Source organism: Ornithorhynchus anatinus, chromosome 18, assembly GCF_004115215.2.
Source record: "Ornithorhynchus anatinus isolate Pmale09 chromosome 18, mOrnAna1.pri.v4, whole genome shotgun sequence".
Taxonomy (NCBI): domain Eukaryota; kingdom Metazoa; phylum Chordata; class Mammalia; order Monotremata; family Ornithorhynchidae; genus Ornithorhynchus; species Ornithorhynchus anatinus.
In genome coordinates, this window is record NC_041745.1 from 38,398,739 (window position 1) to 38,424,319 (window position 25,581).

General features: G+C 40.9%; 1 long non-coding RNA gene across 4 annotated transcripts in view; it reads left to right on the plus strand.

The window, feature by feature from the left end:
• The first annotated feature begins 245 nt into the window (after positions 1-245).
• LOC103171474 overlaps positions 246-25,581 on the plus strand; it is a 106,045-nt gene continuing 80,709 nt past the window's right edge. For 3 of the 4 annotated variants that reach the window (XR_003753454.1, XR_003753451.1, XR_003753453.1), the window contains exons 1-2: positions 246-507; positions 7,566-7,621. This is a non-coding gene — a long non-coding RNA (uncharacterized LOC103171474). The remainder of the gene's footprint in view (positions 508-7,565; positions 7,622-25,581) is intronic. The other variant, XR_003753452.1, reaches the window with a different exon arrangement.

Below are 25,581 nucleotides of genomic sequence, written 5' to 3' on the forward strand. Positions count from 1 at the left end.
AAACTTTGCAGGGCTTAATCACTATGAGGATGATAATGATAATTATAAGAAAGCAGGGATGTACAGCCACCCATAGGGTAGGGTGAATCAGTGCAGCTATGGACTTAGGATCCAAAGATTGCAAGCGATTTTTGCAGGGGTGTTTGGTGATTTAAGGGAAGAGTTATTGTTTCAGCGAGTAGTTCTGCTCTTTAAATACAGTTGGAATTCCAGGGAGACAGATTTCCACAGTCCAGGGCCCTGAGCCAAGAAATAGCTCTCTTTAGCTCTCACCAGATCAAATTAGGGGGCTGCTAATTATTGAGACACAGGACAGAGACAGGTATTTGCAGAATGAGGAATGGAAGTGTTCTTATTTTTCTGTCTCAACAGGCAGAATATGTACGTTTGTATGGGGGAAGGAATGGAGGGGAGAGCAGGAAGATGGTGAGGAGAGAATTTGTGTGAGCATTTAGAAGAGCACAAATGAATATCCGGTTGGAGAGAGAGAACTGGATTAATGTCTAGGTAAGTTGAAATCTCCTTAAAATTCCTATAAACTATAATTTTTCGGTTGGGCCAGATTTGGGAAATTGGGGCTGTTAAAAAGATGGTATTGCAAGGGTTCAAAATGGCCATTTTTATTCTTCAATCAAAGACTTCATGTGAATGTTTAGAGTTGTTAATACCTATAAGGGATTTTTTTCAGTTATTTTATTTGGGAATATACTTTTACCAGAATTTTAAAATACCTCCATATTTGGATTAATGAAACTTCTTATGTGTATATGCTGTCCCCTGTGGTCTAAGACAACCCCATTTCTATTTGGAGTAACAGAAATTTAAAGATTAAGCAAGAAACAGCACCATTTTTCATTATCTCCCAAAATGATTAATTGGTTTGCTAAAACATGCCTTATGGTTTTGTTTTGCTTAGACTTGACTCTTTATATCAGAAAATGGCATCTATGGGAGAAGATTCACCATGGATTTATTTATGTATTTAATCTGTCTCCCTCTCTAGATTGTAAATTCACTGTGGGCAAGGAAGGTGTCTGTTTATTGTTAAATTGCACACTTCCAAATGCTTGGTACAGTGTCTTCCACACAGTAAAGCTCTCAATAAATACAATTGAATGAACTGAATGAATGGATCACTCTAGATGTAAATAGGGAAGGCAGAATTTGAACCTAACTGGCCAATTATGAAGTAGATTTAAAAAGTTGGCTCATATATTTCACAATGGGGCTAATGAAATGGTGAAATCTATTGAGAATCTGCACCTGTAACCCAACCCCAGAGTTATAGGAAGGGTTTCTCTAATTTGAGGTGTGGTAGCAAATTTCATCAGATCTTACCACAGCAATAAATCAACCTCAGCTTCTATATGGCTATGTGATCTAGACCCACCACATTTTACAACTGACTTTTTGAGCAGGTTTGTCAGTGAACAGCTAAGGCAAAAAGGGTGATAATTTAATCCTAGAATGAAGTCAGTGGATTGTCAATGAGGAACTATTCATTATGTTAAACCTTACCACTGACTCTTAATGAAAGAAAGGATAATAGATATGCAAGAAGCTATTGAAATGGGACAACTTCAAAAGGTGGGCAAAACAAACATTTTCAAATCCTAATTATAATTTCAGTATAGCAAAGTGGTAAGATGCTTGGAAAAAGTGGTGAACAGATTAATCTGGGGTGCAGAAATTCACAATCACTGTAATATTTGTTAAACATTTACTGGATGCTAAGCACTGAACTAAGCACTGGGATATCTACAATCAGGTTAAACCCAGGTTACAAGACAATCAGGTTAAACCCAGGTCCTGTCCTACCTGGGGCTCAGAGTTTATGAGGGAGAGAAAACATGTATTGAATCCCCATTTTACAGATAAGGAAATCGAGGTACAGTGGCTGAATTTCTGAGAAGTACAATATTAGCTGCAAACAGAAAATACAAGAATACAGCAAAAGACAATCTGAAGGTACAGATCAGGTTTTCTACATCTTCTGCACTCTCCCATCTGTTCACAGTTGGTAAGGAATAAATAATATTGATTGGTAGATGGATAAAGTTCAGAAGGAGTAGTCAGTTACTCTTTGGCCTTCTCAACCATGCCACCAATCCTGAAAAAAAAAATATCTATAGGAGTGGTGCCATTTTGCAGCACAAAGGTTCTAAGCCTCATTATTCAAGCTCTTAGTATGGTGCTTTGCATGCATTAAGTGCTCAATAAATACATTTGAATGAATGAATGAATATAGCAGAACTATCAATAGAGTTGGGGGAAATTCAAAGGAGAATTCTTAGAGCAGATCCTGAGTCTGGCAAAGAAAGGCCTTTTAAAAAAAAATCAAATCGTTGGAGAAGGAAAGAGTAGGAGAGAGGTTTACATTTATTGCGAAACAATTATGGTACTAGTTAAACATGTACTCTTTGCCAAACGCTGTTCTAAGCACTAGGGTAGATAAAAGCAAATCGGGTTAGACATAGTCCCTGTAACTCATGGGGCTCACAGTCTTAATCCCCATTTTAGAGATTAGGGAACTGAGGCCCAGAGAAGTGAAGTGATTTGCCCAAGGTCACACAGCAAACATGTGGAGGAGCTGGCATTAAAACCCAGGTCTTTCTGATTCCCAGGCCCATGCTCTATCCACTAAATCACACTGTTTCTCTCTATATATTCTCTTTATATATTTTAGCTCTATTTTTCTGGTGCTGCTGCTTTCCTACCAGACTGCTCAGTTCAGATGTCTTCAAATTAAGCCAAACTTCCTCCCCATCCCCTCTGCCTAATCCGACTGGAAATCCTTTTAGGAGAATACCCTGGGAAAGAAGTCAAAACCTACTAAGGGGTTAAAATGAGCCTTTGCTCTTGAGACACGTGTGTTGTCTTCTCTCTCCACACACATGCCACACATTCTCATACTTAACACAATCATTCTTCCAAAGCGAATGAAATACGATGCCAAATGAGAGGGTGAGGTCTTCATAACACTTTCGGGATTTTCCTCTGAGATTATCGGTCTTCCTATCATCAGTGAAGACAACCACATTTTCCTTTATGTATTATCATATTTCTCCATGTGATAAAGTACAAGATCCATACAGTTCTAAGTAATTTCAATCCATAAGTGCCTTGGGGTTTTAAAAAAAATAGCAAGCCCTGCATCAGTCTTATGCCAGGCTATTCCTAAGGCTCATTGTGGGGAAGACTGACGCTGACAGAATCCCATAGAAAATGTGGCCACGCATTAGATCAGTGTGTTTTGGGTGAACTCACATGATCGCTAAGATGCCTGAGACGGCAGACTGAGAAAGCCGCCCCACTAATTTCTACCATGAGAATCAAGTTCTGTAAGTTCTAAAAAACAAATAAGGAATCTGCAAACTCGGTAGTTTACAACTGGAGCCGTTGAGTAATTCACAATGGCAGTATTCTGAGATCTGAAAGAAAACCTGGAGCCAGACAAAAGCTGCGTCTCTTTGGACAACTCGGGGTCATGGAAGCCACAAAAGCCGGGCTCAGCTCTGGGCTGGGCTGCCTTCTTAGCCACCTGAGCCTCTCCTAATACTGTGCTTGGCTCTGGTTCAGGTATCTTCAGGTGATGAGCCTAGACTCCCTGGCGTCACCCTCCGCGTTTGGCATTTTTGTTTCCACACTGGGAATGCACAATCCCACAAGATTTGGTACCCAACCTGGGGGCTACCACCAGAATGCTGGCTCCTCGAACAAATAGGAATTCAATTCCATCGTATTTACTGAGCATTTACTGTCTGCAGAGCACACACACTAAGTACTTGGAAACTCAAACATCTTCAGAGATTTTGACTCGGTGTTTGTCGACAGGCTGCTCCACCTGGTAGCTGTTTTTGTTTTACATGCTATTTGTTAGCACTTGCTATATGACAGACCCTCTACTAAGCGCTGAAGGAGATACGAGATAATCAGTTTGGACATAGGCCATGTCCCACACGGGACTCAGGGTACTGTCAGTCAGTCAACTATATTTATTGAGCACTTACTGTCTGCAGAACCCTGTACTAAGTGCTCGGGAGAGTACACTGTAACAATAAACAGACACATTCCCTTCCCAGTTTACAGGCTTAACCCCCATTTTTCAGATGAGGCACAGAGAAGTTAAATGACTTGTCCAAGGACACACAGCAGAGAAGTAGTAGAGTCAGGATTAAAATGCAGATCCTCTAATCTCTGATCCGAAAGTCTCTGCTCTTTCCACTAGGCCATGCTGCTTCTCGAAACAGCTGGACTTATTGAATGATACACTTTGGACACAGAGTTTCCACTACATAAAATTAGTATCTTTACCAATTACATGTGTATGAATCTAACTACTGTATTGCCCACCTCATCGTGGGCAGGGAATGTGTCTGTTAATTGTATTGTACTCTCCCAAGTGCTTTGTACAATGTTTTGCACACAGCAAGCACTCAATAGATACGATTAAATGAGTGAATGAGCACATTTAGACAGCGTAGATACAGTCTAAGGATTCTAGGCAAGATGGCAAAACCTTTGAATTTGTTGTTACAGAACACTTAACCAGGAATTTTTTAATTCAGGGAGACGATGAAAAGTATTCTTTCTTTCTATGCATTTTCATGATACCTCCAAATGTTGTACCTAAGCATTCCAGCCAGTCAACACCATTCGGGAACTGCCTCTTGTAAAACATGCTCTGCATGGAAAATGCTCTCACCTCGCTTTTCTGGTCTGCTAGGAAAAACTAGACAATTATTTGTATGCCAAAAGTACTTACCTTAAGGGAGAAATATGACTAAATGCTACTCTGTTGTAATAACTGTTTCTGTGCCCAGGATTGAACCAAATCCCAAATTTGGGGTTTTGTAAACAATTTTATTCCGGCACCTGAGGGATGTTGGTCTTTGTCTCCTCTTGGTTGTCCCGCCGTCACCTCAAAATTAAGCAGTCTAAAACAGAATTTATCTTCCCATTCAAACCCTGTCCTTCCCCTGACTTTTCCATCACTGTAGACGGTACCACCATCCTTCCTGTCTCACAATCCCGTAGCCTTGGTGTTATCCTTGACTCCTCTCTCTCATTCAACCCACATATTCAATCCATCAATAAATCCTGTCAGTTCCACCTTCACGACATAGCTAAAATCCACCCTTTCCTCTCCATCCAAACTGCTCCCACGTTAATCCAAGCGCATATCCTATCCCACTTTGATTACTGTGTCAGCCTTTTTGCTTACCTCCCTGTCTCTTCTCTCTCCCTATTCCAGTGCATATTTATTATTATTATTATTATGGTGTTTGTTAAGTAATTACTATGTGCCAAGCACTGTTCTAAGCACTGAGGAACATACAAGGTAATCAGGTTTTCCCACGGCTCACAGTCTTAATCCCCATTTTACAGCGGTAACTGAGGCACTGAGAAGTTAAGTCACTTGCCCAAAGTCACACAGCTGACAGGTGTATGCTCCCAAACACATGCTACAGTGCTCTGGACACAGTAAGCACTTAACAAATATGATTGACTGGCTGTCGGGAGAATTCAGCAGACATTTTCTCCTAAGGCAGACATATCTAAAATGACCTGTAGTTTGAAGATGAGTTAAGGGAAAGAGGCCAGGACCTGTTCACCCATCTTATCTTGTTTCATACAAGTTGACCGTGGAATCAGATACAAGGCAAGTTCTAATAATGACCAATGACTGGGCAGTAGCAGAGTAGCCTAGTGGATAGAGCACATTCCTGGGAGTCAGAAGACCTGGGTTCTAATCCCAGTTCTGCCACTTGCCTGCTGTGTGATTTTAGGCAATTCACTTAACTTCCCTTTGTTTCATTTTCCTCATCCATAAAATTGGGATTAAATCCTCCCTTCTATTTAGACTGAGTCCATGTGGGACAAGGACTGATTACCTTGTATCTACCCCAGTGCTTAGTACCGTTCAAAAACACAAAGTAAGTACTCATTAAATATCATAATTATTAATTATTATTAGTGGAAAGAACTTGGGTCTGGGAGTTTGGGTGGAGGTTCTAATTCCAACTCTGCCACTTTCCTGTTGTGTGACTTTTGGCAAGTCAACTAACTTCTCTGTGCCTCGGTTTCCTCACCTGGAAAAAGGTGCTTTGGTGCCTGTTTTCCTTCCTACTTCAACTGTGATGCCATGAGGGAAAAGGGACAGGGTCTGACCTGATTACCCAGTATCTACTTCAGCGTCTTGCACAGTGCTTAGCAAAAAGTAAGCATTAAACAAAGATCACAATTATTAAGACACCACAAGGTAGCCATTCTGATTTCATAACTATAAAGCAACTTCATGGAGTAGAGCGATGTGAAACCTAAAACTGTTTAAATGAGGAACAAATGGTTCCAGTAAAATAAAATAAATGTTTTTCAAATATGCATTCTTAATTATTTTTTTAGGATGAAGGTTTACATCAACATTTGATCCAATAATTCCTAACCTTAATAAAAACTGCATGTTCCTCAGAATTCCCACCAGAAAGTTGAGTGGTATCTGGAACACAGAAGACAGGTTTGGCTCACAACAAAAAGACATTTGACTCCCAGAGGCAATATTATTCTTTGAAAATTATTAAGCTGTTCAAATTTTCTTAATAAATCTGTTTGAAGTAAAAATGTGAGTTAAGTAGTGAATGCTATTACAAGTTACAGAGTTAAGACCTTGCCTGATTTTCTGTACATTTTCAAAACTCAGATTTTTTTTCTTTTCAGGCTTGGAGCTTGCTTTGTTCTTCTTGGTTCCTAGAAATATTCTCTCCATTTGTATATGAGCAGGAGTGGGGTAAATAGGGGTTTTGAAACCCAATGACTTCCTTTGAACCTTAAGTTGTTCCTTCAAATGTAGAAAACTGTTGGAATATTTAGAAAACAGCAACACTACTGCTCTTATGGAGGTAATTAGTCCAAACACAGATGTATAGAAAAAAACACGTTCTTAATCACAGTCTATGAATGCTATCAAAGGCTGAGATTAGTTGTCACTACAGGCAGTATTTCCCAGCCACCATTTTCAGCAGTTACAGCATGCAATAAACTTTTTTCACTGTATTTGGTGGCCAATTTAATGTAAGAATGTACTTAAAAGCTTGTGTTTTACGGTCAAACAATGGTCTCACACTTCACCCTCAATACGTTCAGAAATTTCAAGTAAATAGCACACAAGTCCTCAGGAAGATAGTAGAAATACCACTACGAAACTCTGAAATGGCTTTAAACATCTAATAGGAAATTTGAGGCAAGCTGAATAGTCCTTAGCTTTGTTAGACAACCTTTGCTATTGCTTTGAAAAGTTGTAAAACTTGTCAGCTCACATTATAAATTAGGTAGATGGTAATCTTATCTCCTGGTTCCATTCTGATGGAAGATCTGTCTAGAAGGACCAACTCCTGAATCTAATATAATTTCTCACGGAGAGAGGTGATCCAGCAACAGTGTAAGAAATGCCTTTAATATTGCTTTCAGGGTGATGCCTGGGTTTTTCTGAATGCATCCCTCCATCCTGGCTTTCCACCTCACTCTCCTTATTTCCTCTCCTTTGTTTTTCTTCTGCCATCACCTAGACCGATGAAGCGACTGGCCTATCAATGGGAGGGCTTCTATTTACCACATCTCTCAGGTGAGCAGCAGGGGTAATTAACTAGAGCAGAGAGAATGAATTCAGCACTTGCCAACCAACTTTCCACACAACTAGGATTGCAAATTCCCTCCCCCTACATTCCTTTCTTTCTCTATACATCAGTGATCAAATTTACTTCACTTCTTTGGCATATTTGGGTCTTTTTCCTCATAAAACAATGGACTGAAAGAGCAGCATGAATAGTGGATAGAGCACGGGCCTGGGAGTCAGAAGGATCTGGGTTCAAATTCTATCCCCTTCACCTGTCTGCTGTGTGACATGCCCAAGGAGTCACAACTTCTCTGTGCTCCAGTTACCTCATCTGTAAAATGGGAATAAAGACTGCAAGCCCTGTGGGGGACATGGATTGTGTCCAACCTGCTTTACCTTTCATCTACCTTTCACGCTGAGAAGCAGCGTGGCTCAGTGGAAAGAGCATGGGCTTTGGAGTCAGGGCTCATGAGTTCGAATCCCAGCTCTGCCACTTGGCTGTGTGACTGTGGGCAAGTCACTTAACTTCTCTGTGCCTCAGTTCCCTCATCTGTAAAATGGGGATTAAGACTGTGAGCCCCACGTGGGACAACCTGATTCCCCTATGTCTACCCCAGCGCTTAGAACAGTGCTCGGCACATAGTAAGCGCTTAACAAATACCAACATTATTATTATTATCCAAGTGCTTAGAACAATGTCTGGCACATAGTAAGCACTTAACAAATACCACAAAACAAAATGAAAGCAGGCATTCACAGGGGGATCATCCTGTTAATAGCTGACATTTTTTACGTCTGAAAAACACTATGCATATTATTTTAACGTGCAGGAAGTCCTTGGAATTATAACACTGTTGGTTCCTGAAAAAGTCATTTAAATCACATTGTATCAATGTAAGGAACATTGTGGTAATTGGGGAACTGGAAATTAAATGAAATCCGGGTAACATTTTTAAAATGTACCCATCCAGAAGTGTGTACTAAATTATTGCAAAGTAGTAGAACTAATGTACTGAGTCAGAGAGGTTCCACAATAGGGAACTTCAATGGAGGTAAAATGGCTAATAATAGTGAAGATGGTATTTATTAAGCATTTACTATATGCCAAACACTGTTAAGCTCCGGAGTCGATACAAGGTAATGAGGTCAGACACGATCCCTATCCCACATATGGCTCAAAGTTTTAAACCCAATTTTACAGATGAGATAACTGAGGCATGGAGAAGGTAAGTGACTTGCCCAAGGTCACAGCAGACAGGTGGCAGAGTTGGAGTTAGAACCCGCGTCCTCTGACTTCCAGGCCCTTGCTCTTCCCATTAGGACATGCTGTCGGTGCTCCCAGGTGACACCATCTGGTGATCAGGTTGGCTACCAAACTCCCCAAATCCAGCCTCTCTCCCTCTTTCTCCCCTCCCTCTTTACAAGATCCCCCCCTTTCCTTCTTCCATCATGTCCTCTTCCCTGTCACCCACATCTCTGGAGCTAGTGTCATATGTTGGATTGTATTCTCCCCAGCACTAGTACAGCTCTCGGTACATAGTAAGGGCTCAAAAATACCATGAATATAGGAGACTAGTATTGTAAAATCCAAACTAATGTGTTGGAAAGGTGAAACTGAGTGTAAGTTTAAAAAGATGGCAAGTGCTGTTCATCTTAAAATGTCTTCCGTTCAGGACTTCTATAGTTTTGGAAATATTTTCAGCATTGACAAATACCGGGCAATACCGTGTCATTCTGTGGACCCAAAACACATTTTAGAAAGAAAAGCTCATGTCCTAAAGTCACTTCGTTTTGAAAACTTTGAAATTTCTCACTGTTAAGGGGGCACGGGCATCCTGGCAAAATGGAGATCGTAGAACTGTTGAAGAGAATATGGTCTCGATTCTATTGGAATAATGCAGATTGTATTAATTTTCATGGTATTTCTCAACTTCATGTGTGTCATGACTGACTGGAATTTTTGGACTCATCACGGCTACAGTGCATGTTCCTCTCCGAAGCACCAATTTACTTAGTGAAATGAGCTTGGGGCCAGGATGGGGGGCTTACAAATTCCCCAAGCCTCTTAACGCAATCCCACAAACAGCTAACTCTTTTCCTCCTTGCTCCTCGCTGCCCTTTATGACTTGTTGAAAGGTTAGTATCTGTGGGAATTTCAAGCTGCTATCAAAACAGCCTCTTTCCTTTCCACTGTGCATGAACTGTAGCGTTACATATGTACCTTGTATCTAGACTGTTAATCAAAATTGTTCAGAAACATTATAGGTCCCTGAAGCTATCAAGCCTATGTGTTTTAATGCGTTCAGTGTTTTTCACATGTTTAAAGGAGGCTTCAATCTATGTTTTCGCTTTCTTTTCCACTGTCGCCTGGTTTAACTGTTTAATACAATGTTTAGAAGTTCTGACTAGCTGGCTTCTGCAGACACTTTAGAGATCTAAAATTATCCCCAGTGGTAAATTTTTCAGAGACTTTTAACCATATGACTTCCATTAACAATTCCAACTATGGATCGCTTTGAAATCATACTTCTAGGGACAAAAGAGGCAGGACAGAATAATTCTCCCATCTATACTTTCGAGGATGGGATTCAATTTATGTGGGGTTTAGTGACTGTCTAGGCCATTCAAATGTTCAATCCCCTTTGCTTCCAGAAGCTGGAGGAGGAGAGTCTTATGAACCAAGATGCTGTCAAAATTCTTGACAGATGCATGAATTCTCTGTTTCCTCGGCAGCCCAGAGTATGATTTTAAAAGGGGGCGTACAATCTTGTGTCACATTATGGGGAATTCGTATAAAATCCGAAGACTGGGGAAATCCTCTGCAGAGGGGTCATGGCCACCTTCATCACTGTTCCAACTGCAACCATTCAACGTAGAAATCGGCTCTGAAGTTAGCTAGGATTATTGGGAGACAACGAGGCCTAAATGAAAGAGCAAAAGGGACTGGAAGTTAGAAGACTTGGATTGTAGTCCAGCCCCATTCCTGGCCTACTGTCTGACCTTGGGTAAGTCACTTAACCTCTCTTGGCCTCAATTTCATAATCGATAAAATGGGAATAAGATAGACAGTGAACCCCAAGTGGGACAGAGACAGTATCTGTGCATAATGAAGATGACAATAATGATAATTATAATAATGGGATTTGTAAAGCACTTACTATGTGCCAGACACTTTACTAAGCTCTGGGGTGGATAGAAGCAAATCAGGTTGGTCACGGTCCCTCTCACAGTCTTAATCCCCATTTTACAGATGAGGTAACTGAGGCACATAGAGGTAAAGTGACCTACCCAAGGTCAAACGGCAGACAAGTGGTGGAACTGGTATTAGAACCCATGAACTTCTGGCTCCCAGGGCTGTGCTCTATCCATTATGCCATGCTGCTTCCCCTAATGCTATCCCAATGTTTAGCAAAGGGTAAGCACTTAATGGCAGCCAAGATTATTAATATTATTATTAGTTGACCCTAACCAGAAAGAACTGCAGAGGACTGGTTTGGATCTACCCTGGGCTAGATGGAGGGATATACCCATACCCGGCCTTAGGGATGGATGGGGCTCATTATCAGTTTATCTCTGACTGTACCATGGAAACTCTCAGAGAAGCAGCACGGCCTAGTGAATAGACCATGGGCCTAGCAGTCAGAAGAACCCGGGTTCTAATACCAGACTGTCACTTGCCTGCTGAGTGACCTTAGGCAAGCCATTTAACTTCTCTCTGTTTCCATTACCTCAACTGAAGAAGTGGGTCATGGATTGTGTCCAACCTGATTAGCTTGTATCTACCCCAGCACTTAATTCGGTCCCCTTCACATAGTAAGTGCTTAACAAATACCATTAAAAAAAAAAAATCTCCCCAGTCTAGATACTCAGGTTTTTCCTTTGGGAAAGACAAAGGAACAGTCTTTCTGGTCTCACATGCCAGGAAACTGGACATTCTAATTCCAAGAGAATTATTCTGACAGAGGTTTTGCCACCTGAGGCAATATTTTGGCAAGAGCTACTGATATATAGAGTATTTTAGTGATACAGAATTGGACTTTTCCAGGCACTAGGCTAAAGGACACATATAATTAATGCTGGTGAATCACTTCCCACAGAAGATGGATAACAATCAGGGCCTGGGCTGGCAAACAAATTAGATCAATCAATCAATAATATTTAGTGAGCACTGTACCAACTGCTTGGGAGAGTATAATGCTATAGTATTAGGCGACATGTTTCCTGACCATCCTAACCTGGATCAATATGACTTTCTGAAGGGCAGTCTTGTTATTCTCTCTGATTTTGTCAGATTAGAATCTGGCTAATTCCCTTTCCTCCATCACCCCTTGAATCAGGTTTTCAGAACTTAATCTCCTCTAAGACTGAAGTCAAAATTCTGATTTCCTCAAATCATTATAGGGAAAGACAGTTCAGATCAATGCCAGGGTTTGTTTTTTCTTTTAATTTTAATAACCAGAATGGAAAGCATACAACTGAGTTTGCTTTGAAATTGTGGTAACGTGTGTACACCCAGGTCTCCTAAAAGGCAGGGAGCGGGGGCAGGTTGCACACCTCGTGTTAAGGAAAATCTGTGTGGAGGTGCCCGGGTTATCTTCATACACTTCATACATGTGCCCAGGCCATGACTGCTGACATATGATAGCTGTATTCAAAGAGGCTCAGGCTGTCAGATGAATGTTCCTGAATTCATACCCTAAATAGACAAAACTCCACATTCTAGCAGACTGTACTGACCTTTTTCCCCCTAGTTCCACTATTTGTTGTCCTAAAAGCATCCCCTTTATCCATCCTATGTGTCCATATTATTCCAATCTGGTACACCGATTGGCTGCAGATTCATGCACATGTGTCCGCTGCCTCTGAAAGGACTGTCAGTTCAGAGATAGACAGCAAAATGAGCTATAATTGGTCGTTTCCATAAAGTCCAGAAATAGCTTTCGATATCTATAAATCACAGCTGTGCATATTTGCAGACGGTTGGCAACCCTGATTCAAATTCCAAGAACACACCCTGGTGACAGTTTCTTCAAAGGAAGGTTCCTTGTCTTCTTATCCTGAGATCAAGTAACATCCAAAGAAGGGCTATGCATCCAGGCCTCATGCTGGGCTTTGCCTATACTAAGTGCTCAACATCAACTGCTAGTAGTGTTCAGTACATACTTAGATGACCAGGACTAAAGTTATCTGCTCCACAAGGCCTTCCCTGATCCAGGAGTGAAGAGTGACAATCCTTGCCCACAATGAGCTCCGAGTCTAGAGATGGGGAGACAGACTCCCTTCTTCATCACCCTGTCTTGCTCCCTTTATTTAAACCTCCTCACAGATGTACATATCCATAATTTATTTATTTCTATTCATGTCTGTCTCCCCCTTTAGACTGTAAGCTTGCTGTGGACATGGAATGTGTCTGTTTTAGTATTGTATTCTCCCAAGTGCTTAGTACAGTGCTCTGCACACAGTAAGTGCTCAATAAATATGATCGACCAACTGACTGAGACTAGAGGCAGCTGGCATAAATACTCTGACACATGCATACTTCTTTATCAAAAGCTTGTGACAGAGTTGAACAGACACAAAAAGGAGATTTGGGAAGAGTGAAACTTGACATAGAACAACTTCAGAAGTTGCCTACTCACTGACATATATTGATGAACTCATGGGAAGCACAGTGGTTTGCCTGGAGAAGACAGAGTTTGACAAGTGAAATTTAAACTGAACTTAGCAGGAAGTCACAGAAGAGGACAAAGAAGGACAACCACCCTTCTCGACAAATTGCTTACACTGAGATACTCTCCTAGCATTCTCATACCACTTCTGATTTTTCCAAAGCTTTCATGTCAGTTATCTCATTTGATCCTTACATCTCTGTGAGTATTGAATTGAAGGTATTAATATTCCCATTTTACAGATTAGGAAATTAAGGCCTAGAGAGGTTATCAGACTTGTCTAAGGTCACCCAGCAGACCAGTTGCAAAGTTTTTTTAGTTATCCTATGTCCTCGGCTACCAGATTCCTGCTCTTCCTTTGTGCGCACACTCTGTCCTTACCCAACACAGCTCCTGCAGTAGTCATGGCCACTCTGTCCTAACGTGACTTAGTGGAAAGACCACATGGGTCTGGGAGTCACAAGGATCTGGGTTCAAATCCTAGTTCTGCCACTTGCCTGCCACATGTCCCTGGACAAGTCACTTCACTTCTCTAGGCCTCAAGTGTCCTCATCTGTAAAATGAGGATTCAGTACAGTTCTCCAACCTACTTAGACTGTGAGCTCCGTGTGGGTCAGGGACTGGGTCCAACATGGAAGTTTGTTGGATTGATAGAGAGCATTTCTGGTTTTGCCAACCCCTCAACAGCTTATTAGGGAGCTGAAATGCCCTCTGAGGAAAGCAGGGGCAGAATGGTGAATAGCACACTGGCAAAAGTATGAATTCACCAACTGTAGATTGCTGCTATATAGACATATTTATGTGTGTATATATATATGTGTGTGTGTGTATATACACATATATGTTTTTATGTATACATACACACACGCAAAATATGCATACATAATATAAGCTCATGGTGGGCAGGGAATGTGTGTGTTAATGCCGCCGTCGACCCCTGGCCCGCGTCCTCCTGCTGACCTGGAATGTCCTCCCTCCTCACCTCCGCCAAAATAATTCTCTTCCCCTCTTCAAAGCCCTACTGAGAGCTCACCTCCTCCAAGAGGCCTTCCCAGACTGAGCTTCCCCTTTTCCCTCAACTCCCTCTGCTGCCTCTCTGCCCCCGCTTCACCTCCCCTCAGCTAAGTCCCCTTTTCCCCCGCTTTTCCCTCTGCTCTTCCCCCGTCCCTTCCCCTCCCCTCAGCACTGTGCTTGTCTGCTCATTTGTATATATTTTTTATCACCCTATTTATTTTGTTAATGAGATGTACATTCCCTTGATTCTATTTATTACTATTGTTTTTGTCTGTCTGTCTCCCCTGATTAGACCGTAATCCCGTCAATGGGCAGGGATTGTCTCTATCTGTTGCCGAATTGAACATTCCAAGTGCTTAGTACAGTGCTCTGCACATAGTAAACGCTCAATAAATATTATTGAATGAATAACAATAACAATAATAATAATAATGATGTTGGTATTTGTTAAGCGCTTACTATGTGCAGAGCACTGTTCTAAGCGCTGGGGTAGATACAGGGTAATCAGATTGTTCCACGTGAGGCTCACAATGAATGAATGAATACTGTACACTTCCAAGCACTTTAGTACAGTGATTCGCACAGAGTAAACGCTCAATAAATATGGTTGAATTAATGAATTAATCTATAACCAGGCCCTCAGGAGACATGCCCCCAAACCTGCCTCCTTGTCTTCACAATCTAGCAGTTTCCTAATGAACTCCATTCAACTGGAATTGGAAATATCATTTATCCATCCCTGTTTCATCAGATTGAAGATGAAGCTGGGACAGTCCGTCTGCCAAGCACCAAATGGAATCCATTCAGTTGCTTTATTTTTTCATTTAGCTGTGCAATTGGCAGGGGTCTCTTTTACCATTATCTATAAAGTTAAGGAAAAAACTGCCATTCAGTTAATCGTCTGTCATTTCTGAGTTCAGTCTCTTCACTTCTTCTTGGCCGTGTTCATCTTCTGGGCTTAAGATGCTTTGGGGAATAATTCCACTAGTCCTTGTCTGAATGTATCTGTCTTCCTGTGTCTAGCTACTCTAAATGTATTTTAAAGCTGGTTTTTTATATTTCCAAAGATGTACCCGTCTTTTATGTCATTTTATCCCCAAAACGTCCCCGTGAGGGCCAGAGAGAGGAAAACTGAGGGCCAGAGAGAGGTTAAATGACTTGCTCAGGGTCACGATGCAGGCTAACGATAGAGCCAGGCCCACACCTTTGTCTCCGGACTCTGAGACCAGTGATCTTTCTATTACACCGGACTACCTCCCATGATGTTAACTACCTTTGGTGATTTTGTCTCCTACCTGAAGAGGAGGGAAGGTTGTACTGGGCTATTCCTTCTGTTCACTAGATGGCATGGCCCTGTTTCTTTCTTCAATCAGTACAGCACTAACAAGGTGTCTGGAGATAAAAGAGAAAGTAGGGGAAAAGTTCTGTAGGGTCAGGACAGGAAGTAGATGCCTAGTCAGTGCATCTGGGCTATTAAACTCCCCATCCCCTTTCCTGTTGAAGATAGATTCAGAGACTTAGATTATGAGCCCCGTATGGGACAGGGACTGTGTCCAACCTGATTATCTTGTGTCTACCCCAGAACCTAGTACAGTACTTGGCATAACTAAGCACTTAAAAAGTACCACTGTTATTGTTATGAGACTTCCTACTGTCTTTTTTTCATTCAATTGTATATACTGAGCACTTAATCTGTGCAAAGCATTGTACTGAGCACTTGGGAGAGTACAATAAAACTATAAGTACAAACTTTCTTTGCCTGCAATGAGTTTACAATCTAGAGGGGGAGACAGACATCAATATGAATAAATAAATGAATGAATAAATGAATGAATAAATAAATAAATAGATAGATAGATAGATAGATATAGATAGATAGATAGATATAGATAGATAGATAGATAGATAGATAGATAGATAGATAGATAGATAGATAAAAGTTCTTAGGTCTTAATCCTTAATTCTCAGCTCGATTGTTATGAGCCAAGAAAAATCCTGATAAAACAACGGAGACAAGTCGTTCTGAAATATGCCCTGCGGGGCCTATTTTCGGGAACTTATAAATTATTGGGTTTGGATGCAAAAATGCCAAACTCTAAGAGAGACTGCCTATAATTCGATTTACAGTTTGGGAAAATTCACCAACCCTGCTAGATTTTCTGTGCCTGTCAAATCTCCCAAATCTCTCACGTTTAATCATTAGCATGGAAAAATGAGAGTGATTGGAAGAGGATCCATTTCCATTGTAATTGGGGCAGAGAGAGTACGGCTTCATTTCTGAATGCTTTGAAAAGAGCTAGGAACCTTGAGAGAGACAAGTTGGACACCGACATATTACTTGAAATGAAGGAAAACAAGCCATGAGCCGCTCAAGTCTGTTGCTTGGCCTGTTCCCTACAGAGCACTGATCAGGCTGGTTTCAGATGGGTCAAGGGACGGAGTTTCCACTGTTCTTTTTTTTTTTTTTTTGAAAACTACATTGCGGTCTCATACTCTCAACTAAAAGAGAGTATTTTTGCCCTGAAATTTAGCCTAAATTTTGCTTGCTCAATTTCATCCTAGATATCTGTGAAGAATTAAATGAGAGACAAGAAAAATTAAATAACAAGTTTGTTTCAGCCTTGCTATAAACAGGCTTTCATCTTCAATTTTCTTTTAGGACTCAAAGACAGCTATTCCTGAACTTAAAAAGGGAAATCAGAGCTATTAGAAGCTGTTTGCCAGGCAATCAGAGAAAAAGTTGGAGGGGAATTTGGTTTGTCATGATCAAAGTTAGGGAGATAAATGTGCTATGGAAGCCCAATTCAGTCCTGGATTTTTGAAGATCTAATGATGGGTTACATATGCTAGTAAAAGCCCTAATATTAAAAATCAAAATAGCCGACAGAGAGGAAGAGAATTGTGTTCAAAAGAACTAGATGTTTTAATTGCACTTTTCAAAATACCAACTCTGTCCCTCTTCAGGCATGATGGTCTGTCTACCCCAGTACTTAAAATTCAGTTAGAGGAAATGCCAAGCTGCTGTCGCTAGGGGAGGAAACTGACTCTTTGGAGAGGTAGAAGACACACTTGAGCACTACTCCTAGTTGCTCCTTGAGCTCTAAAACACACATCTCACCCTCTTTGGACTTTCTTTTACTAGCACTTTCCACTTTGAGTTTCTTGATTCCTTTGGAATATACTGACACAGTGGCTAAATAACGCTTTAGAATGAAGTGTCCCAGAAAATGGAATTGCCTGTATTTGTGGATTTTAACCATGCATCACCACACTATGGGAGAAGGCTAGCTTCTCAAACCTAAATGAGAAAAGACGATCTCTCTCCACGATCAGCTCCTGCATGTGGCAGACTGCTTGGAACTGCTAAGGACATGGCACCTGGAAAATATTGCCGCATCCACACATATTTAAAATTAGACTGATAATTAACATTCACTTAAATTTGATTTTCAGTGATAGAATGTATTCATTACGAAAAGTTCCAGTGCCTAGTCAGATAGTTTTGTGACCTTGGGTAAGTTGCTTCACTTCTCTGTGCCTCAGTTACCTCATTTGTAAAATGGGGCTTAAGATAGTAAGTCTCATATGGAACATAGACTGGGTTCAACATGATTATCTTTCATTTACTCCAGTGCATAGTACAGTGTCTGGCACATAGTAAGTGCTTAAAAAATGCCATTAAAAATAAAATAAAGGGAGGGCATGTCCAGGGACCATGGGTGCCCAAAATGCCACCTCAGACCCCAAATCCCACTCCACAAAAGGCTAGGGAGTTGTTTAAGGCACCTGATAGCTGTATTCCCTGTTTGCTCCTAGCACAAAAAAAAAATGGAGGAGGATTGGAAATGCATTTATACCTCTCCTGGGGATTTATATACTATCTGGTAAATAGAGGAAACTAACACTAAGTCAGCTAGCAACCTTCTTTTCTCTGATATTCCATTAGGTTCGTTACTGAAAAATCAATCTTGGATTTTCAGGTGTTTTATAGTAACCCACGGTGTTCCATACCTTAATAGATTGAAAATTGCTTATTCTGTTTAATCGCCCAGGACATAAAAATCTATTTACAGTTAAATGCCATTCAATAACATTTTTCTCTTCTAAAATAATAGATATTCTGTTACAACATGAAGAATGCTATTTAAATGTGCAGTGTCCTGCTGAAAAGCCAGTGTGTCGTCTAAAAAGCCATGTACACCCTGCAGTACATAAGATTTTCCCCAAGATATTCCTAAAAGTTATAGTAAACAGATTTGGCTCAGCAAGTAAAGAAAACTGTTTCTTATTTCTCCACCTCCTCCACAAAATAATGATTCAGTAAGAAGATCTTTTCACAAAAACTAGGATTTCTCAAAGATTTTCTTTTAACTCTAATCTTCTGTCCTAGAACAGAGATGAATCAAAGGCAAAAGCTTTTGGTGGGAGGGGAAAGAGAGCAGGTCTGTTCTTGGCCTCCTCTCCTAGGATCATAATAATAACGATAAAATAATGATAATAAGAATAATAATAATGCTACTTGTTAAGCATTTACTCTGTGCAAATCACTGTACTAAGTCTTTGGGGTAATCAGGTTGGACACAGTCCCTGTCCCACATGGGGTTCACAGTCTAAGATCATGCCCATTCTCTCTTCACCACTATGGCTTTTAACGTGATGGAGGCTTACTGAACAAATGTGATAAGTCGCAATTTCAACAAAACAGTTTGTTACACTTTAGAATGAAGAAATTGCATCATATTCAAAGTGGTTAATTTCCTAGACTGACCTAAATACACGAGACATTGATTGGAACACTCTATTCTGTACACTTTTCTTCACTCTTCCAAATCGCCAGTGATTACCCACTCCTCTGTACATCAAATAAAAATGTCCAAACCCCTAGTATGGCTCTATATACATTATAGACCTCAATAATTATTTATGAATGAACAAAAATGATCCTTCTTTTCCATTTCCTTCACTGGGCTCATTCCCCTCCTTTTCTTTTCTTCCACTTTCTGTATCAGACTTATCTCATGTTCCCCTTGATAGTCATCAATCAATAGTTTTTATTGATATACTCTGCTCATTACTATTGGTCCAACCACATTCTGCTTTGGCTAATGAAAGAGAACGATAAAAGGAGACATAAAGACATTCCTGAGACCAAAATATCATTGCTCTTCAAAGATGACATGAAAATTATGAGAGAAACAGAAGAGGATCCCTGCAGAGCTAGATTCAAGCTCTCTCGTGATAGTTCTTGGATTACTACAAGCCATTTAGTAAGTGCTTAACAAATACCATTAATAAAAATAAATAATAGTCCCATCCCCACACTCCCACAGCATTTATGAACATAGCATTTATTTTATTCATTTTAAAATCTGGCCCCCTTGCTAGATTGTAAATTCATTGATAGTAAGTTCCTTGTGAGCAGGGAAATTGTCTGTTTATTGTTATATTGTGATCTCCCAAGTGATGCTGTCTGTCTCCCCCTTTTAGACTGTGAGCCCATTGTTGGGCAGGGATTGTCTCTATCTGTTGCTGAACTGTCCATTCCAAGCGCTTAGTACAGTGCTCTGCACACAATAAGTGCTCAATAAATACAATTGAATGAATGAATGAATGGAGCGCTCAGTTAATACAGTTGAATGAATAAATGGATCATGTTTACTTTATCTACTGTATTCTCCCAAGCACTTAGTACAGTGTATTGTACAAAACAAATATGACAATAATAATGTTGTTTTTTGTGAAGTGCTTACTAAACACCACTGACTGAATGATTGACCTGATTATAGGTATAGAATGAATTGAGAAATCACTGTTATGTGGAAATATACTTCAGATCAAACCTTTACTATGCCATACAAACAAGTACATTGGAACAGTCAAATCTGGAAACTGTACGTTTGAGACTTTCAGTGTGACTAAAAGCAGCTGATACTTTTAAATTGAGGAAAATGCCCATTCCAGAAAGCAATGTGGCCAAATTTTACCAACATATACTGTTTAAATTGCTTGATTGCATTTTGTCTTTCTTAGATAAGAGCCTGAACATTTTCTAAATTTCTGCAGGATTTGTGAATTGTTTCATAATTAATAATGAGCTCATTTTCTTCAATTACTTTTGAAAAAAAATCTTCAACATAGAATCTAAGCTTGATTTCAGCCATAGTAATATTTAATTGTAGTATGGTGAGTAAATGACTTAATTTTAAATTCTTCAGCTTGAAAGGTTAGGAAGTGGAAAAAATATTTTTATACTGCTGAGATAATTACCATGGTAATAAAGTAATGCAAATCTATAAATTAGGAGTGAAAAAGTGTATGGTGAATTCTGTTTTGTCTTTTTTCTTAAGATAAGACAAACTAGCATTAATTACAATTTTGGAACCATGTTACTTTTGGGGAGCCAAACAACTTCAATGAATAAACACAGATATTAAGTTAAATTCATTTATCTTCTGTAAACATAGGCACTTTGATGTGGCTTTGGCTATGTATGGCCCCATCAGCTCTTCTTTCTTAAGGTTTTTTGCTTCTCGTATATTTGCAAAATTATATAAAGAATGATTTGCTGAGTGGGTAATGGTTTCAGTGTGTGTTGAAGAGTGGAGAAGGCTTCCCCCTTACCACTGAAAGGAAGAGAACCCGGAGGAGATGGTAGCAAGATTTCTCTGTGTGCAACATCACAGACACAGCCCTGCAAGTGGAATTTGGAAAGATAAGGTGCTGTGGATCCTCTTACGAGTTTTGGGACAGTTGGAAGATTAGCTGGCCCCTTTGAGTTTGATGAGTGAGGAGCATCAAGCTCAGGCTAAACTAAGGTGTGATGGAGCCCAACCCTCAACCTGGTTGTACTGTGAAAGTTGTAGCTTGATTCTGGGGTGATTTAATCAATATTACTCATGGATTTTACTCACAATTTCTATTCAAATCAAATGGTAAAATGAGATCACCATTAAAGAAGTCTGCTCACCAACAGTTGACGGTGTTGGTGAGCAGACTTTAATGGTCATCTAATTTTAAGTCGGCTCACCAAAACTAAGTCAGGTCAATCATATTTACTGAACACTTACTGTGTGCAGAGCACTAGACTAAGCCCTTGGAAGAATACAACTATAAAAAGACACATTCCTGCCCACAGTGAACTTACAGTCTAGAGGGGAAGACGATCATTAATATAAATAAATAAATTACAGATATAAGTGCTGTGGGGCTGGGAGTGGGGAAGAATACAGGGAGCAAGGAAGGGCCACACAGAAGGGAGTGGGAGAAGAGAGAAGGAGGTCTTAGTCAGGGAAGGGTACTTGGAGAAAATGTAGCTTCAGTAAGGCTTTTAAGTTGGGGGAGAGTAATTGTCAGTGAGATACAAAGAGAGAGGGCATTCCAGGCTAGAGACAGGATTCATTCATTCATTCATTCATTCATTCAATAGTATTTATTGAGCGCTTACTATGTGCAGAGCACTGTACTAAGCGCTTGGGATGAACAAGTCGGCAACAGATAGAGACAGTCCCTGTCGTTTGACGGGCTTACAGTCTAATCGGGGGAGACGGACAGACAAGAACAATGGCACTAAACAGCGTCAAGGGGAAGAACATCTCGTAAAAACAATGGCAACTAAATAGAATCAAGGCGATGTACAATTCATTAACAAAATAAATAGGGTAACGAAAATATATACAGTTGAGCGGACGGGTACAGTGCTGTGGGGATGGGAAGGGAGAAGTGGAGGAGCAGAGGGAAAAGGGGAAAATGAGGCTTTAGCTGCGGAGAGGTAAAGGGGGGATGGCAGAGGGAGTAGAGGGGGAAGAGGAGCTCAGTCTGGGAAGGCCTCTTGGAGGAGGTGATTTTTAAGTAAGGTTTTGAAGAGGGAAAGAGAATCAGTTTGGCGGAGGTGAGGAGGGAGGGTGTTCCAGGACCGCGGGAGGACGTGACCCGGGGGTCGACGGCGGGATAGGCGAGACCGAGGGACGGCGAGGAGGTGGGCGGCAGAGGAGCGGAACGTGCGAGGTGGGCGGTAGAAAGAGAGAAGGGAGGAGAGGTAGGAAGGAGCAAGGTGATGGAGAGCCTTGAAGCCTAGAGTGAGGAGTTTTTGTTTGGAGCGGAGGTCGATAGGCAACCACTGGAGTTGTTTAAGAAGGGGAGTGACATGCCCAGATCGTTTCTGCGGGAAGATGAGCCGGGCAGCGGAGTGAAGAATAGACCGGAGCGGGGCGAGAGAGGAGGAAGGGAGGTCAGAGAGAAGGCTGACACAGTAGTCTAGCCGGGATATAACGAGAGCCCGTAATAGTAAGGTAGCCGTTTGGGTGGAGAGGAAAGGGTGGATCTTGGCGATATTGTAGAGGTGAAACCGGCAGGTCTTGGTGACGGATAGGATGTGTGGGGTGAACGAGAGGGACGAGTCAAGGATGACACCGAGATTGCGGGCCTGCGGGACGGGAAGGATGGTCGTGCCATCCACGGTGATGGAGAAGTCTGGGAGCGGACCGGGCTTGGGAGGGAAGATGAGGAGCTCAGTCTTGCTCATGTTGAGTTTTAGGTGGCGGGCCGACATCCAGGTGGAGACGTCCCGGAGGCAGGAGGAGATGCGAGCCTGAAGGGAGGGGGAGAGGACAGGGGCGGAGATGTAGATCTGCGTGTCATCTGCGTAGAGATGGTAGTCAAAGCCGTGAGAGCGGATGAGTTCACCGAGGGAGTGAGTGTAAATGTGGATGTGGACGAGAGGTCAGCAGTGAGATGGACGAGACTGAGGTACAGTGAGAATGTTAGAGGAGAGAAGTGTGCGGGCTGGGTTGTAGCTATGCTCATCGCAACTCAACTTTGTTAGGCACAGTGTGTGAGGAAACTAGATGAAAGCAGCCTCCCCAAGGAACTGCTACTCAGTAGAAAGGAACTGAAATAGGGAATAGGTAAATGGTGGAGGGAAAATAGGTGGACAGGCACAGAACAAATGTCTAAAAGACATTTTAGACTGGCCTCAAACACTGGCCTCAAACGTGAAACAGAAGACCAGATCTTTTGAAAAATAAAGCAGCAAATAGGAGCAGTTCAGCATGCAGCAATATGGAGACGAACACTCTCTCAGCAGAGGCTTTGTAAATACAAGGATCTTCGGAAGCAGATTCTAAAATAGTGCCTGGTAATGTAAAAGGCAAGTCTGTATACATCTTTCTTTGAGTACTAAATCAAGAAAATGAGGTTTCTGCACAGTGGTATGTCGGGTAGGGTGAGTCGATGATATACTGTCCAAACTATTCCTCCAGGACTGGAGTGCAAAATAGATACAATTAATCAGTTTATTTTTAAAGCAAAGACACCACAAGGGATCTGCAAGATGATGGTAATGACACTGAAAATGACGATAATGAGCCAATGTACTTCTGTTCCCTCAGAAACTTCTTAACAGAGTTAAGTCCACAAACTTTTCCCAGAAATGCCAACTGGGATGCCCTGTTTGGTAAAATCTAAAGACAGTTTCAAGCAAGTGATCATGGAAGTGTGTTGCTGGAATGAGCAAATGCCTCCTCAGGGGGCAAAAGGGAATAATTGCAAAATTGATGTGCTAGAAGATATTTCTCGGCTTCTGTTTCTCCCCCCTGTTGATTTCATAGCTTGAGAAGTATTTTTGCATTTTTCTTAATCCATCCGATGTGCTACAATTCATTTTGACTGAGATCCATTTTGTGTAATTTTGTATCAAGAAACATTTTTAAACCCTACTTTGAATATTGGGGTGCAGTAGCATCTGGAAATCTCCCATGTCTAATGAGGGAATCCTTTTGGCTTGAAAATTCAATTCAAAGAGTGGGGAAATGAAACTTGGGGGTTGCAGCAATGAAAGAGTGGCTTTGAGAGGGCATATTTTGGAAAAACAAACAAACCAAAAAAACCTATATGTGGGTTGGAAGGATTTATTGTGAAGAAAAGAAAAACTGCTTATGAGAGAAATAAGAGCTGAAGGTGTAGAGACAAAGGAAAGAAGTGCTTAGTAGTTGTAGCATTTGTGGAGCACTCATTATGTGGAGCATTGTCGTAAATGCTGTAATAAATTCAAAATAAACAATTCAAGCAAAATACCTGTCCCACAAGGAGTTCTCTATCCAGGGGTTTACTCCAAAAAGATTGAGAATTACAGTTAAACCAGATAAACTGAAGGAAAAGAAAGAGTAAATTGAATGATTTGCATAATAAAGTATCACAACCTCCCCAGCAAATATTTGTAAAATCCTAATCAATTACGGATGTTTATTTTTGACTCAGATTCGATCTTTAAGTTGCTCACTGAAGCAACTAACTGAATTGTATAAATCATTGACTGAGCAGCATATATCTGATTAAACAGATTACGATGGTTAGAGAAATATGCTTCTGAATATTTACATTTGTAATTTCACCCTTAATGAGATTTTAATTTTCCTTTCCTTATATCTGCTGAACCTGAAACCACCCCCTCTCCCACTCCCATCGCGATACAAACAATATGGTGTGCAGGATTGGTAATTTAAGCACAGTGCACTTTGGATTTCTTTTGGATTGAGAGGGAAAATTGTTCTGCTCATCTATAGGGTTTAGGGAGTTGTCTTGGGACCCTGACTTGTCTCAGTGCTGAGGTTAAGGGACAAGGATATATAAACTATGTATTATAAACTATATTAATGTCTGTCTCCCCTTCTAGTCTGCAAGCTCGTTGTAGGCAGGAAATGTGTCTTCCAATTCTGTTGCGTTCTTACTCTCCCAAGCGCTTAGTAACTGTACTCTGCACGCAGTGAATGCTCATTAAACACTGGTGATGATGATAATGACAGGGAGGTAGAAAATAGGAAGGGAAAGATGTAACCAGTGTTTTAGGTCCAGATCTGGAAAAACCTGGTAGTCCCCCTATCTTTCTCCCAGCAGTTCTACCTAACTCAAAACCTGGAGAAACTGAAACTACTTAGGAATCAGCATTATCTGTCTTCCTAATTCCCTTATCCCAAGAAGGCTTTTCCATGGCTACCCTAATCCCTAGGTAATTTCTCCAGCGAAGGGTCACAAATAATTTTGTAAGGGGACTCATTTGGGGGAGTCAGAGTAGGGTCATGGTTGAATATGCTTTGTGCTCCTGGGGATCTAGGAGAGTGATTAATAAATAATTAGGTTAATAATTGGTGGTCTTCATCAGATGGATGAGGGTTAGCCCCATTAAGATGGACCAACTTTCATATGTGATTATGGTTTTCTACTATTAACAGTGCTAATTGCAGAAGGCATCACCAGTATGGTAATTTTCAATCAATCAGTCAATCACTGGAA